Source organism: Pseudorasbora parva, chromosome 5 (assembly GCF_024679245.1).
Source record: "Pseudorasbora parva isolate DD20220531a chromosome 5, ASM2467924v1, whole genome shotgun sequence".
NCBI lineage: Eukaryota > Metazoa > Chordata > Actinopteri > Cypriniformes > Gobionidae > Pseudorasbora > Pseudorasbora parva.
The window spans coordinates 25,218,261-25,234,045 of record NC_090176.1 but is presented as its reverse complement, the minus strand read 5'-3'; the positions used below and the strand labels follow the sequence as shown (position 1 = coordinate 25,234,045).

Below are 15,785 nucleotides of genomic sequence, written 5' to 3'. Positions count from 1 at the left end.
GCATCTTAAAGTATTTAAAGAATGTTACTCAATGTATAGATCAAGAGGTCTCTAGCGGATCTGTCTCAATGATCATTAGGACAGGAGCAGAGGTGCAGATTTCACAAGATTTACGCTTAAATACAGATAGATTAACATAAAAAACCTGATTAAACTTTGACCAATCGATGAGAAGAATTAATCACTCTCAATGAATCTAGTTAATGTGTAACATCAACCACAGTAATGTTCACCTCTGTGCTCGCTTTATAGTCAGCCTCTCACATTCTGAAGGTAAAAGTGATTGTAATAACAGCTCAATGGCCAGGGAAGCCATTCTTATATAATGTGGACTAAAGATGCCTCTTCCCTGCAAACACTTAATAGCAACTCTTTCTTCATGTCTGTGCGTTTTAAGCAGATGCTGCAATCCACAGACCTCCGACTGTGCCTCATATCACTTCTTTCTTCATTTGTGAGTCATAACGACTCCCTGCTTCTGCGTATGACACACCTACACTGAGATGAAGACATTTAAACAGAGGGTGCCAGCCGGCAAGTGAGCAAAGGCAAGAAGTTGTTATAAAATGTAAAAACATCTGTAAGGTTCAAGTACTTCTTTACTGACACTGAAAATTAATTAGCATTCCCATTAATATAATTAAACTGGCCATTATTACAATGATTTGTGAAAACAACTGACACCATGGGTGATAAACAGACTTTGCAAATCCCCTTTAATAAAACACCTGAGCTCATTTGTCTAAGTTTTAAGGAAATAATTATCTGTGAATTTATTCAAATCACATCCAGATGGGACATCTAACAGAATTTAAGTCATTTTTACTCTTTGCCAGGTGGAATTTAAAAAACACTGAAGCTCAACAAGAATCAATAAATATTAGGGGTGACCCCGAATAGTCGAAGATTCGATGCATCGATATGCGGAGCCTGATTCGACCACCGATCTCACGGTCGAATCTTCGCGGGTGTTATGAAACGAGGATCATACCATTTTGGCAATATGGGGGTGCTCAATATTCTAAACACGTGTTGCGGCGCTGAGCTGAGCATCGGTGTGCGACCCCTTTAAGGGGGTTTCGCACCGCGCCTTTAAAATTAGAACACGTTCAATGAGTGTACACACAGCGGCGGCAGCATTCAGCTCCTGTCCGCGGCCACTCAGGAAGTTGTTTAAAATCCTGCTGCACCACAGAGTGCTTTCGTGCAGCTCATCTGTCAGTCAATTCAAAATTGAGCTTGCGTGTATATGCGCCTCAGGTGGCGGTGTGAGATCCTTAGGCGCGGGGCTGAGCTTCCTGTACGTCTTCCCCCGCTTTAGGCACAATCGGCTTCAGAACGTGCATGTAAACGCACTCAAAGTGTTCTTTTCCTCTCTAGGCAGGTATTTTTTTAGGTTTATTTATCAAAAATGTATTTTATATATTTCTTTGATGTTCTGTATTTCGAATGCGGCTTTAACATGTTATAAGAAAACGGTGTTTATCCACCACATTACCTTTTAGGCTATTTAAACCTAAATAAGAAAGCCATTGTCAGTTCGTCTATCAGTTGGCAGGCAGTTTTGGTTGCTTTATTAAAAGTTGTTGCTGTGTGCAGTGTGTAAAGGAAGTTGTAGTTTTACCCTTCTGCTGACAGTGTCGTGCCCCTCCCAACCCATTCACACACACAGATGATTCGACTATCAGTCGACCATAGAGAGATTCGACAATTCTGATTTGATTGTCTAAATCCTTAGTCGAGGACAGCCCTAATAAATATATAAAAATAATAATAGAAAAATTATTAAATCTTCTGTAAAAATTTACCAAAGCAAATCAAAACTTTCCAAGTACCCCTTGAGAACATCTTGAATGTACGTGGTTGGGAATTACTTCGCTAGAATATCCCGGTTAAGCAAATTAACTGTTGTCTAGAAAGAATTACTTATCTTTAACAGCTAGAGAAAAATAAAAAATAAAAATTCTCAATCAATGCCTAAGTGTATAAGCAAATCTTTCTAATTAAAGAATTTTCTTCTGTAAGTGTGATAAATAGCTTATCATTCATTGGGATATTTAATCACAAAGCTGTTGACTCGCACAGTCATTAAATACCATCAGGGAGAACTGAATTTATCTTTGATCAGTAGAGCAGTTTTGAATATAAAGTCAGTGCTCAGTGTTCAAAATATTTCCTAAATTACAATGCAGTGCTGCTATTTATCAGAGGCTGTATTCACAAAACATCTTAAAGGGATAGTTCACTTTAAAATGAAAATTCTGTCATCCTTTACTCACCCTCAAGTTGTTTCAAACCTGTATGAATTGAAAGGGAAGATTTTATGAAGAATGTCAGTAACCAAACAGTTAACTGGAGCCATTGACTTGCATAATAGGAAAAAAAAAATACTATGAAAGTTAATGGCTCCAGTTAACTGTTTAACTGTTTAAGAGTTAAAGAAATTCATACAGGTTTGAAACAACTTGAGGGTGAGTAAAGGATGATGGAATTTTCAGTTTAAAGTGAACTATCCCTATAAGGCTAAAAATCTTAAATATAATGGGTGTATCGGTCCATTTTTGCTCTAAGAGTATCTCACAATGCATTTTAGCGCTAAAGCCAGCTCCTAAATCTCTAAAAAGAGTCACTAAGACCAAATTACAAACTATCCTAAAATGGCTGTTGCTACTACCAGCAATCAGAAAGACACTGCACAACAGGCAATATAGCATTTTCTTAACATGTAATAAATATTTAGATTTATAGATTTTAATCTGCAATGATAAAACAAATGTAAATTTATGTAAAGGTAAAATGCATTGAAGGATAATAAAGAATAAAACATTGCTGTCAGGTTGAAAATAACGCTCTATGATCAGCGCTGATAGCATTGTGGGCAGCTCGGTTGACCCGAGGTCAAGTTCCGACTTGTGCACCTTTTTACTGATTTCCTTCCCTTCTCTTTATATAAAAAAGGCAACATGACACCTCATTCTGCTATATTTCTGATTAAACCACTGACAAAGACGCATCCCTATCAGCCGATCACTTAGTGTAGCATTAGTTATTTAGTTAGTTAGTAAGCGTGTTGGCATCATCCATAGCAACAAGGTCAACCTGAATCATTTCTGTTAGCTTAAAAGGAGTAGTTCACTTTAAAATTAAAATTACTCTATGATTTATTCACCCTTAAGCCATCCTAGGTCTATATGACTGACTTCTTTCTGAAGAACACAGCAGTTAAATTAATAAATAAACTGATGCTTCCAAGCTTTGTAATGGCAGTGAAGTCCAGTCCAGGAAAGTACAATGTCCGCCAGACTGCAATATGATGTCAGATGTAGCGAAAGGCGTTACACTTTCTGCGTAAGTTGAATACAGAAGGCGGGCGGTCTGAGGAAACTAGATATTTTACAGTTTTAAATGTGGATATGTTCTTACAAAACCCCATCCATTCGCTTCAGAAGGCATTTATTAACCCCTCGGAGCCGTGTGGAGTAAGTTTATGAGGGATGCATGCACTTTTTTGAGCTTCAAAACTCAAGGGACCCCATCAATGCCATTATAAAAGCTTGGAAGCATCAGGATATTTATTAATTTAACTCCAATTGTGTTCATCAGAACGTCAATCAGTCATCAGGATGGCTTGAGGGCGAGTAAATCTTGGGGTAATTTTCATTTTAAAGTGAACTGCTCCTTTCAGCATCATTACTCCAGTCTTCAGTGTCACATGATCCTTCAGAAATCGTTCTAATATGCTGATTTGGCACATAAGAAGCATTTCTTATCATTAACACCATTGAAAACGATGTGCTGCTTAATATTAATGTGAAAACTGAAATTTTAAATGCATATAAATGAACAGCATTTAATTTGAAATGAAAATCTTCTGCAACATTATAAAAGTCTTTACAATCACTTTTGATCAATATAATGCATCCTTGATAAAAAAAAAAATAATAATAAATTACACAATTTTTGTTTAATGTATTGTAATATAATATTTGAAATATATTTTCGTATTGATATTTATAATATACATGTATATTTACTTGTTTTGCTGTAGTATGTTTGAAATTTACAAAAAGAACTAAAAATACCGTAGTACCTTCTTTGCAGCCTGCTGCGGCTTGTTGCATGTCATAATTTAAAATTTACATTTCTCAATTTCTCAGGTTTTAATTAACAGTGTTTATGCCTTTATGGCTTAATTTCCATACAATCTACTGTTAAGTGGCTCCTTCTGGCACTATTCACACATTTTTCCCCATGATATTTTATGGAGGAAACCCAAGGAGCGAAAGGTTGAAGGATATATAATAGCCATAAATTCATTTTACCATGGGTGAGGGTGTATTTTACAGGATAAAAAGAAAGCCAATGACCGGGGCACAGAAAGGCATTTACTTCTAATCAAATTATAAAAGCAAGTTACAGGATACTATTTAATTTGGCGATTCATTTGCCTCATACATATGATTGAGCATCCTGTCTCATTTTATGTGACATCTTGTAATGAGACTGTAAATCATAAAAGCTTCACCTGTGAGGGTTGGGGGAAATCAGCCAAAAATGAAATGCACAGGATGCCCAACAGGCATTTAAATACATTAATTAATCTATAAGAAAGGCCCAAACAATTCAGGTCCTGATAAGATAATCAAAAGTGTGAAAATGTAATGCAATGGAAATCAACATGATTATAGACGTCAGTTGTTGGTGACTTGCCAACTATTCATTTTCATAGTTCCTGTTAAGTATGACAACTTGATTAATTCATCAGCGGCTTCCTCGCATAGCGGTGGCAAAACATTGTTTTACCCAACACGTTCTCATTAAATTATAACCCTTGGTCTTTTGCTAACCTTGAATTATTAGATACGGCTCTCAAAGTACCATTAATTAGCCTCTGAGAAAACAGCGAGTGGGATTTTTGCGTGATTTTAGCACTTGCACGCAAACCAAGCACTTAATGGCACTCTCTCGGAGCGGAGGAAGCGAAGGGCAGAGGGGTGAGGGGAAGGGTAGGAAATAAGACATCATTGCTGTTTGTTGAATGTAAACCACAGAGATTTGTATTCAAACACATTGCACTGCTGTTTGCATGCGTTATGCGCTCACAGTTCTCTCCTGGCCTACTTTTCCTCTTTTTCCCCCATCAATGCTGTCTCGCACCTCTCAGTAGCAAAATCGGTATATGATGGAATGACAAATAGAGCATAGAATAAAGGAGTCCATCCGTGTACTCAAATCGGAACATATCACAATGTTTAAATCCTATACAAAAGTATAAAAAAATACTGAAGAAAATCAGCTAACAAATGCCTCAAGGCTAAAGCAAATGTTTACCTGGTTCGCTCTTTATTAAATGATGCACAACTCGTAAAGACCATATGACTGACAGCATATAATGATATCAATAGTGATATCTGTAACTATTGATAAATGAATCCATAAATCATCAAATTAAGAATGCCTCAGTTAAGGCCATCTAATGCTTGTTTCCACCGAGCAGAGTGGAATGGTGCGGTGTGGCGCGGTACGGTACGGTTCAGTATGATTCGGGACTGTAAATTCTGATCCGGACTTGAGTTTCCATTGTCAACAGTACCCTTGCGTGGTGTAGCAATCGACATCAACGTGATACAGTAAACAACAATGGATGACACACAGCAGATCTTGCTCTTGCTTCTTGGCATGTGGCTGTTCTAAGTAAAAACACAGCCGAAAAAGCATGCGTAAGTAACAGTCAATGTTCTGCAGAAAGTCTTGCTTCACACTTTAGTACAGGACTAGTGCTAGGTACCCCAATGGAAGGGTGACAAAAAAGTTTTACGTTATGGTTCGGAAATTTAGGGTAGCATTCACAACTTGCATACTGAAGAACCATTAGAACAATATGAAATAAATGCTGGCCCAGACTGGTTTGGCATGTCTAATTACTAAAGTTTCATAAAGTCTGGCGAGTAAAGAGAATTGTTCAACTGAAAAATCATGTTGTTTTTGCAGGTGAACATCACTTTGCTAGAGCAGCCTTAACCAACATACATTTCCATACTGGTAAAAGATGGTCTTTATAGCAGGGAGTGTCAGTTAATTATTGTACTTTCATGACAATAACTAGGGCTGTAACGATATGCGATATGAAATCGAAATCGCAATATGCAGGTCCACGAACCTGTATCGCGATGTGTGAAGGCAGAATCGCGACACACCCCTTCCAACTCCCAGAATTATCCTTCCTGTCCAGGTCCAACTTTTAAGTCAGCAGTATGGCAACATTTCGCCGGTCGAGAACAAGGATGGCATTCGTGTAGTTGACAAGACCCACACAATTTGCCGTAAGTGTTTCGAGAAGCTTCCCCAACCGGCCGGCAACACAACCAATATGCAGATGCCGGAGACACACTGCAAGCGTGGTGTGAGCGTTTCGTTTCTGTTGCGTGTCAGCCGCGGGGCGGCTGCGTGGCACCAGAAGCGTGTCTGACACAGCGCTTCTGCTGGTATTGATGTACAGGATGTAAATATATTGCTTATTGATACCGCAAAGAAAACGTCGGCAGTAGCCTATTGACCACACAGATATATGGTATTGACGGCAAAATAGGCTACAGAATATTTTTTTCTGCATTGACAGGTTTAATATTTCAAAATTGATAATTATGTTGTTTCTTATTATTAAAATTAGGCCTATATCTGGCCTAAATCTAATTTATGTTAACCTACAGACTTTCGAACATGAAGATGTCATTTATTAATATGCATTCGTGTCAAAATGACATATAAACAACTTTTCCTATTCTATTTTGCCTGGAAACGCTTCCAACACGCTCGCATGTCGAGTTAAAAACAGGCGTCTCTTCTATTTGAAGCATGCATGCGTTTTCCTTCAAATCTGCCAAGCGGAAACGGATGATGTCGAGTCATCCATATTTTTTTACGGTCTATGGCTCAGGCACGCTTGCAGTGTGTCCCCACAACCCAACAGCAGCAGCCTACACTGCCTAGTTTATTCCAAGCAAAGTTTCCAGCCAATTCAGATCGAGCACAAAAAATTTGAAAAAACTTCTGGAGAAAACAAAGGCTAAGGTGGAGGAAGGGTTGAGTACTGCTAAATCCATCACAATCACCACCGATGGATGGACGTCCCGTGCCACAGACAGCTATATGACCATAACCTCACACTATATTACGGCCGATTGGCAAATAGCAAACCCCGCCCAAACACGCGCTAGAGATTGATTGAAGAAGAATTTTCAAAATGCTCGAATCATCTCCACTATGGACTTTAGTTCTGTTTGTTTTTCAACAGTATTTTATTACAAAGAAAACAGAAGTGTTATAGCTTTGGCTATATAGTTTAATTTACTTAGGTATTTTGTTATTAATTTGCATAGTTAATATTGTTATTTGGTGTTCAGTTTATACAGGTTTTTCAAATGTTATTTAATACAATAATTTTTTTTCCCCTCAAAATATCTTTTGAACTGTTTTGTTTCCCCCCATATCGAGGTTTGTATCGTACCGTGGGTCAAAAATCGTGATATGAACCGAATCGTGGGTTTGGTGTATCGTTACAGCCCTAACAATAACACAAACAAAAATACATCTAAAATGTCTACAGCGGATTTTAAGAATGTACAGGAACATGCTTATGATCATGGAGAGGAAAAAAGTGTGAAATCATTCTGAATTTTTTTTTTTTTTAAATGCAAATGTTATATAGCAGGAAGATATAGGAATGTCCACATCAACGTTCATCTCATCTAGTCAAATTTTAAAACTATAGAAGCTATTTCGGTTACAGAATAAAACATTTTAAAAGGCAATTGCTGATTTTTATCTCACAACTGTGACTTTACAACTCGCAATTCTCAGAATTATAAACTCACAGTTTATATGAATATAGACTCACAATTCTGACTTTATAACTCACAATCTTGACCTTTCTCTGAATTGTGAGAAAAAGTCACAATTGCCTTTTTTATTCTGTGGTGGACACAAACTTCCATATAAAACAGTCACTGAGAGAGCACAGAACTAGGTGTTGAAAAAGTTTGCAGAAATTCACAAGGTGGCTCTGTCGAGCAAAACAAAGAAAGATAGCCAAAGACTTCATGTCGATGCTGACAGATCATAAAGGGGAGTAATGAAAACACCAAAGAGGAGAGACAGAGAGTAATTACTGACCGGGTGCAGTTATCCATTACAGCTGTGCTTCAGGGAAACCTGTTCCAAGTCGCTTCACTTATTTACATATAGACAATCCTCTGCGTCCTGCGCGGCATTCCCAGATGAACAAGGTTAAAATCACCTCGTCACCCCTTGAGATGTTTTCGAGGGGTTATGGTTGTTTGGGTTTACAAGACAGTCACTATCACATGTAGAAAAAGGTCAATGGGTGCTTGTTTGAGTACAATACCACACTCGAAAACAGACAGTAATTTGATCACAGAGTCATTAATCAGAAGGAAGTGCAAGCGGACACATCAAGTAAAGCCTTAAACTAGATAAAGAGCTTTTCTGTTGGGTCTATCTAAAAGAAAACACTGATTTTTGGAAGGTTAATGCATCTTTATTCTACAGATATAGTGAAAACACACACCAAATCTGCACATTAGATGCATTAGATTATTTTTTCTCAAGGACTAATGATGGAGTAATGAGGCTGAAAATTCAGCTTTGCATCAGAGGAATTAAAAATATATATATATATATTTAAATAGAAAACTGTTATTTTAAATTATAATAATATGTGTAATAAATTAGTGTGCCTCTTGAGGCCAGGAGAGTGAGGTTTACACACACAGTTCTTACTGGCCTACATCCGTTACATTAGCTGCTAGGGCTGCACGATTATGACAAAAATCATAATTGTCGATTATTCCCTTGAAATTGTAATTGCGATTATTAAATACGATTATCACAATTTGCATTGAATGATGTTTTGAATAGCTTTACACTATGGGTGTAACAATACACTTGTCACGATTCGATATAAATCACGATACTTAACTTATCGATGAACGATATTTTAAGACAAAATAAAGTTTTTTTTGTTTACTTTCTTTTTAAAATTGTTATTATTAAATTCTTATTATTCTTATTGTATTATTATCAGGACCCACAAATTTCCCCCCATTGCATATTATACATTATATTCAAGGTTATAATAGTGGTTTAATGTAGAAATGTCGGCCACTGAAACTCCGAAAACTTTTTTTTCTTTTTTTTCTCATGCCTACTTTCAATGCAGGCAGCATTCTCTCCCCACCTCTCCCTCCTCTCCTGCTATTAAAGCACTATAAGAATAAACCACCTAAAATGCCTTAAGTAATCATACAACCAAATGTGATCTGGTGATTAAATGAATTCTTTGGGGAACCAAAAATGGTTCTTCTATAGCATTTTTGGTTCTTCCTGGTAGTTGGCATTTTTGTCAATTTAAAACCCAAGCATCAGTTTTACCATAGTTGTACAAAAATAAGCAATACATTGATCATAATGAATTAATTTGCGTCAAAACTGCACAATAGTATAATTTTTTTCTACAAATTTTCCACAAAAAATATGACCCAAGAAGCTTTAGCACTGTCTTCAGTGACAGTCCCCATACAATTGTCAAGCTAGTAATTTTCAGTCAGAGAAACAGAGGACTGATTTGTCCCATACATGTCATCCTTTGTCCTGTTTTTGACTGCTACGCCGATCTAACCACTGACTAAGGGGCTGTTACTAAAGGTCATTATTTTAAATGTAGATGTGCGACAAGTGTGCTCAAATACAGAGCAACGGCGTCATGATGCTCATGCAGAGTGGCGTGCTCATCCATGCCGCATCGAGATGAAAAAGCTTAGCGACGGCAAACACCACAGAAGCGTTTAGTTTGTTATGCAACCTAGGTGTATGCGAGTAAAATGCCTTTAAACGTGGCAGGGAAATCTATTTGTGTATGCATTTGTAGATTATATTGCAAACAAATGATTATGATATTCGTGGTGATGATGTAATAGGAGATCCCAGTTGTGTTCAGGATTCTTTGATGAACAGAACGTTGAAAAGAACAACATTAATCTGAAATAGAAAGCTTTTGTAACATTAAAATGTCTTTACTGTCACTTTTTTTTTTTTTTTTTTTTTACAAATTTAATGCATTCTTGCTGAATAAAACGAATTTATTTAAAACAAATACTGTCCCCAAACTTTTGAATGGTAGTCCTATGAAAAACACTACAAAAGCTTTCGATGGATTGTATGTAAAAATAGACATTTCTATGCATTAAAATAATTTTTAGGATTAATTTGTCCATTAAAAGGTTACGCAAAACAAATGTGTTTATATCTGAGAACCTTTTATACACATACTCAACTGCAGACACTGAAATGGCATTCACTGTGCGATACAGTACAAATATTTTGAATGTCCCTTATTTTCCTATAAAGAACCACAATTGTCCCTTTTTTCTTTGCCTGAAGTTGGTTGGCAGTTTGATGTTAATTATAACCCAGAGGTTTGTTAATTATTAATATTTACTGCCATTCTATTGGTTATATTTTATCCACCAATTTATTATAATATCTAAATATGTAATATTGAGCATCTTTATTGCAATGTGGCCATGTCTGCTTATTTTTTTGGGAGGAAAATTTTCTCTTATTCATAAATTCATGAAGCATGAAAACTGGGCTGGTGTACTTGTCTAGTGAAATCTGGGAAAACTGACCTGGCTCCTGTCCATGCGAGTAGAGGAAGATCAGCATATGAAGACTGAATAGCTGCTACTGTTAATGCAGACTGGTCAAAAGTTATTTAATAAAGATGTGTGAATTGGACTTCACCCTATAATTAGTTTATTTAAAATATAAATTAATTTACAGGACAGCGATTGAGCCTGTGCCGCTGCATGTCATATATGACATAACTCTCACGGCAGATGCACACTTTTTGCGTCATCAGCAGCATGAGATCTGCAAATTGAGAGATCAATTGAGTGACCGGTAGCCGATTGTTTGGGTCACCCTTAAACCTCAGTCATTGTGCCTTCAGAGAAATAGCTAGTGTTGTGTTTTCAACAACACACATTTCTAATAATCTCTGGTCACTGAACACAGTATCAGCACAAAGCTGAAATCATTTATCATCCCCTTCCTTCTCCTTCACCAAGAGGAAAACAACACGATTGGAATTTTATATTAAAAGAAAAAGTTAATACAAAAATCTTGTCATTTTTTAAAACATGTCTTTCTTCTGTGGAACAGTAGATATTTTAAAGAATTTTCACACTGCAATTTTCCATAACTTGAAGGTGAATAAGGATTTAGCAAACTTTAAAAAGGCACCATAAAAGTGCTTTCTAGCTTTGTTTCTCATAGAAAGCTACTGTTTGACGTCCGATATACAACTTAAAAATATAACAGTTCTTTGGACTTTTTATGGTTCATTCATGCTGCTTTTTTGTGTCCCTGTTCTCAGTATAAATTTAAAGGGATCCCCTGGTGTTGAGACTTGTATGGCTTAATATAACATAAATGATGTCTCTTACTGAATTATGTGGTAGAAAACCCATGAAAGATCTACGTTATTTTAAAAATCGATTTTATATTTGGACCATGGGCAGCGCCATTTTGTTTGCGTTCTAGGTTGATGACGTAGAATGGTTGAACTCCTCAATCAGCTGGCATTACCCGTAGCTATTTTTACCACAACGCAACTCGAAAATTGTTTCAGAGTTAAACAAAACCAATGAATTGCTTTGTAATTGTACTTAAAACACACTCAAACATACATGTGCACACAAACTCACCTACACAAGTCACAAACAGATCGGCGGGCGCGCACACACACACACCTGACAGACTGCTCTGTCTCAATCGCATGCATCATCACCAAAACATCCTGCCTCTCTTCCTCACGTTACCTTATCCCATCGTCTTACCTAGATATTTCCCTCTGCTGGTCACATTAGGCATTACAGTTAATCTACTATCAACAGTCTATCTAGGATATCAACACAGGGAATAGATTGAGGGTTATGTATGTACGTGTGTGTGTGTGTGTTCGCGCCGATCTGTTGGAGTGTGTGTGTGTTCGCGCCGATCTGTTGGGGTGTGTGTGTGTGTGTGTGTTCGCGCCGATCTGTTGGGGTGTGTGTGAGTCTGTGAGAGAGAGAGTTTGTGTGCACATGTATGTTTGAGTGCGTGAAGTCGGACAGCTGTTTGTAAATCGGCTTTACACTCGTTATTGCGGTGGAACGTGAGACTGAATGACTGCACTCAAACACAGGGCCGTGCACAGGGGGGTGGCCCGGTGGCTAGAGCCACTGCCCCTTTGCCCTCATCGGCTAAGGTGCCCCTCTTGCCCCCTTCCCTCCCTCACCCTCAGAGGATTCCCATAAAAGCGTTCGGTTCCGCTAAAAATCCACTAGTTCCGCTAAACCTTTCTGTGTTTTCCCGCTCGCTCCGCGCAGCATCGCTCAAAGTCTGCGGCTGTCTGCTCTCTGTGGAGACGGCTGTTCCAGAATGTCGTCGCATTAACAGGTATATTACCAACTACAATCCACAACGTTGAATTGTTTCAACAGTGCAAACATGGATTCAAAGCTCCAGCATGCCACTCCTGTAAAATAGATTTCCGATTATAATCAATTTTACGAGTTAATAGGCTACTAGTATCTATAGCCTAACATATTTCATATTTATGATATTTTATTTAGACCATATTAATCGTATACACAATTTTAAAAAAGTTAATACAGGCTATTATAAATATACATGAGTTGTATCAGGGTAGCCTACAATGGGGCTAAAGCACACCCTAAGAAAAATGTGCTCATTTTTCAAAAAAGTCCATAGTTGTGCAAAAAAGCAACGTTTGCAGTATTTTCTGTTTATTTTGATTAATAAAATATTTAATTATTGTTCAGTAAATATTAAAATGTTAATATAAAAATATATTTTAAAATACAGAAACAAACGTTTAGCCTAAGTAAATAATCTGAAAACATTGAATGAATGAGATTCTATAATAATTTTATAAAGTTTCTTTCTGTAACAACTAAATATATGTGTATTATATGATTATTATCATATATTTTATTATAAATATGATGTTGCCTCTAAGATGGACACCCAAATTATGATATTTACCAGCTGAATCTTAACCATGTCATGTCAACAAATGGAAGTCAGTCAGGCTGTTTATTATCATGTTAAATATGCCTTTTACCCCAAATACCATACTTTTATATATTCTGTTATTAAAAATCTGTTGCGTATGATTTACATAAATCATAAACAAGACCTTTGTCTCAAAATATATTCAATTTTAGTGATTCTCATTTGCTACTTAAATCTCCAATAAAAAATGTAAATAGAAAAGATATCAAATTAGCCCAGAATCAGCTTTTTGGAAGAATAATTAGAACAACAGAAATTTAATTAGCACTAAAGCCTAACAATTGTATTTACAGTATGATTGTAAAAGGTTTGTTATTCATTTCCTATATTAAGATGATACTCAATCCCCTTATAGTGCCCCTTTTTTTTGGTTTGGGCCACTGCCCCTCAAAATATCTGTGCACGGCCCTGCTCGAACATGTCCACTATGGTGTCGGACAACACTACAAATGGCCGTCCCTTCAAATAATGCCCTATTTAAGGGTATAGGGTCGATTTCAGATTCAGCCCCTGTCGTGGAGACTGAGCAGCCCAACATCTCGATTGAAACAGAGCCTGTCGTGTGCGCGCCCGCCGATCTGTTTGTGACTTGTGTAGGTGAGTTTGTGTGCACATGTATGTTTGAGTGTGTTTTAAGTACAATTACAAAGGAATTCATTGGTTTTGTTTAACTCTGAAACAATTTTCGAGTTGCGTTGTGGTAAAAATAGCTACGGGTAATGCCAGCTGATTGAGGAGTTCAACCATTCTACGTCATCAACCTAGAACGCAAACAAAATGGCGGCGCCCATGGTCCAAATATAAAATCGATTTTTAAAATAACGTAGATCTTTCATGGGTTTTCTACCACATAATTCAGTAAGAGACATCATTTATGTTATATTAAGCCATACAAGTCTCAACACCAGGGGATCCCTTTAATATGAATCAAGCTCATTATACATTAAACTAAATTTAAAACAATTTGAGTCACAATTTTATTGTGAATTATTCCTTTAAAGTCCCAGTGATGTATTTCTAACTAAAACAGAATATTGAATCGAGGGCAGGGTTTTATATCAGCGCTTCTCCTCTCCATATTGCACTCACACCAGACTTGGAGGCGAGTGGCTGAGTATAATCAAACCTAAGCCGTAAAACTGACATCATCGGAGAAGGAATGCCATTCCAGACTGGAATGACCGGAATTAACGTTTCAGATTTTGATAAAAGATTACCACAAACAATTTTTTTCTGTGCATTAACTGACGCAGATTAATTGTTCACCCTAAGACCTGTAATGTGTGCTAACACAGTAAATAGGGCCCATTTTGATTTCATGAGGACTTTAAAATAATTGTACACCTCTGTAAACGTAGTGTAAGTTCTGAAGTGCGTTTCTCATTAACTGCAGTTTTATAGTCACTTTAGGAAATTTCACAATTCCATATACACACACTAAGTGTTTTTGTGAATTTTTGTAGGATGATAAGAGCACCAGGGGCTTTTATTTCCCACTGCAGGGCATGTGGAGCACGGCAGAGTCGGAGTGAAACACACAAGACAGATGGGCTCCACTGTTTGATTGTTTTGAAGTGTCATTGAAAAGACTATTTGAAATCTGAATTGTCTTAGAAAACATCATGACAAACCTCTCTCCACTCTCATCAGGACTCCATCTCTCCTTTAGTTTTCTCTCTCGCTCTCTCTGAATAAAACTACACTTGAGAAGAGAGCTAAACATTTACTAGAAAGCTTGAGACATGCACCTGATCACTAAAATGGAGAAATCCTTTTTTCCTGATGAATAAATAAAGTGAAAAGATTGTAATAATCATTTATATAAGTAATGTTTTCTTTTACCATCATAATTTTATACATTTGAATTATCTTCGCTTTTCACAGCAAATACTAATTCATGTGATTAACTGGATTAATTGTCATATTGTGTAATTACCATGATTAAAGCATAATTTCTAGATGGCTGCATGTATCTTAACCCTCATATAAATCAGTATTGATACAATGGCACATTTGTCTTCAACCTATTACTAAAGAGATGAAAAACAATTAGCCTTAACCAATTCAAAACCGAAAAAGGAACACATTTATTTTCCTCAACAGTGATGATGAAAGCTCCTGCAAAGACACATCCACAGGATATATAGCTTCAGGTGCAAAAGTGCTCAAATTCACAACCTGCTCTCTAAAAACTTTCAAAAATACTAAACAATTAACTGTTGCATCATTTTAGCTGCATTTGACGACCCTTTGAATGAGTGTAACGCTTAAATCATGTCGATGAAACATTTGTTAGTATTTGGATCGGAGCAAACTGAATTGTGGCATTAAGTCAAATCACATGTTGACTTTGCATAGTCTTAGTTTCATATTTCTATTGGTCTTAGATTTAGCTGAATATTTAGCTGGTATTATTGGAGTGATTTTAAGGATTCATTGCCTGGTTCACTGTATTCGCATTTCCATAGCTTTGCTTTGAAATGGATATCATAGATTCAGCAGATGAAGAAAAATGCTCTGAATGAGAGAAGACAGAATTTCAAGACAGTCTCATTCAGCTCAATAATTTCAAAACTTAAGATGTCACTACTGAGTTGTTCCTTTTAACAGAGAAGAAAGGAATATCC

At 36.8% G+C, this 15,785-nt stretch overlaps 1 protein-coding gene and 1 long non-coding RNA gene across 2 annotated transcripts in view; both read right to left on the bottom strand.

The window, feature by feature from the left end:
- Positions 1-15,785, bottom strand: part of thsd7ba (thrombospondin, type I, domain containing 7Ba) — a 385,534-nt gene that overhangs the window by 271,607 nt on the left and 98,142 nt on the right. The window lies entirely within an intron of this gene.
- Positions 7,962-15,785, bottom strand: part of LOC137076215 (uncharacterized) — a 37,837-nt gene continuing 30,013 nt past the window's right edge. The window contains exons 2-3 of the long non-coding RNA XR_010905256.1: positions 8,173-8,356; positions 7,962-8,062 (exon numbers count right to left, since the gene is read on the bottom strand). This is a non-coding gene — a long non-coding RNA (uncharacterized lncRNA). The remainder of the gene's footprint in view (positions 8,063-8,172; positions 8,357-15,785) is intronic.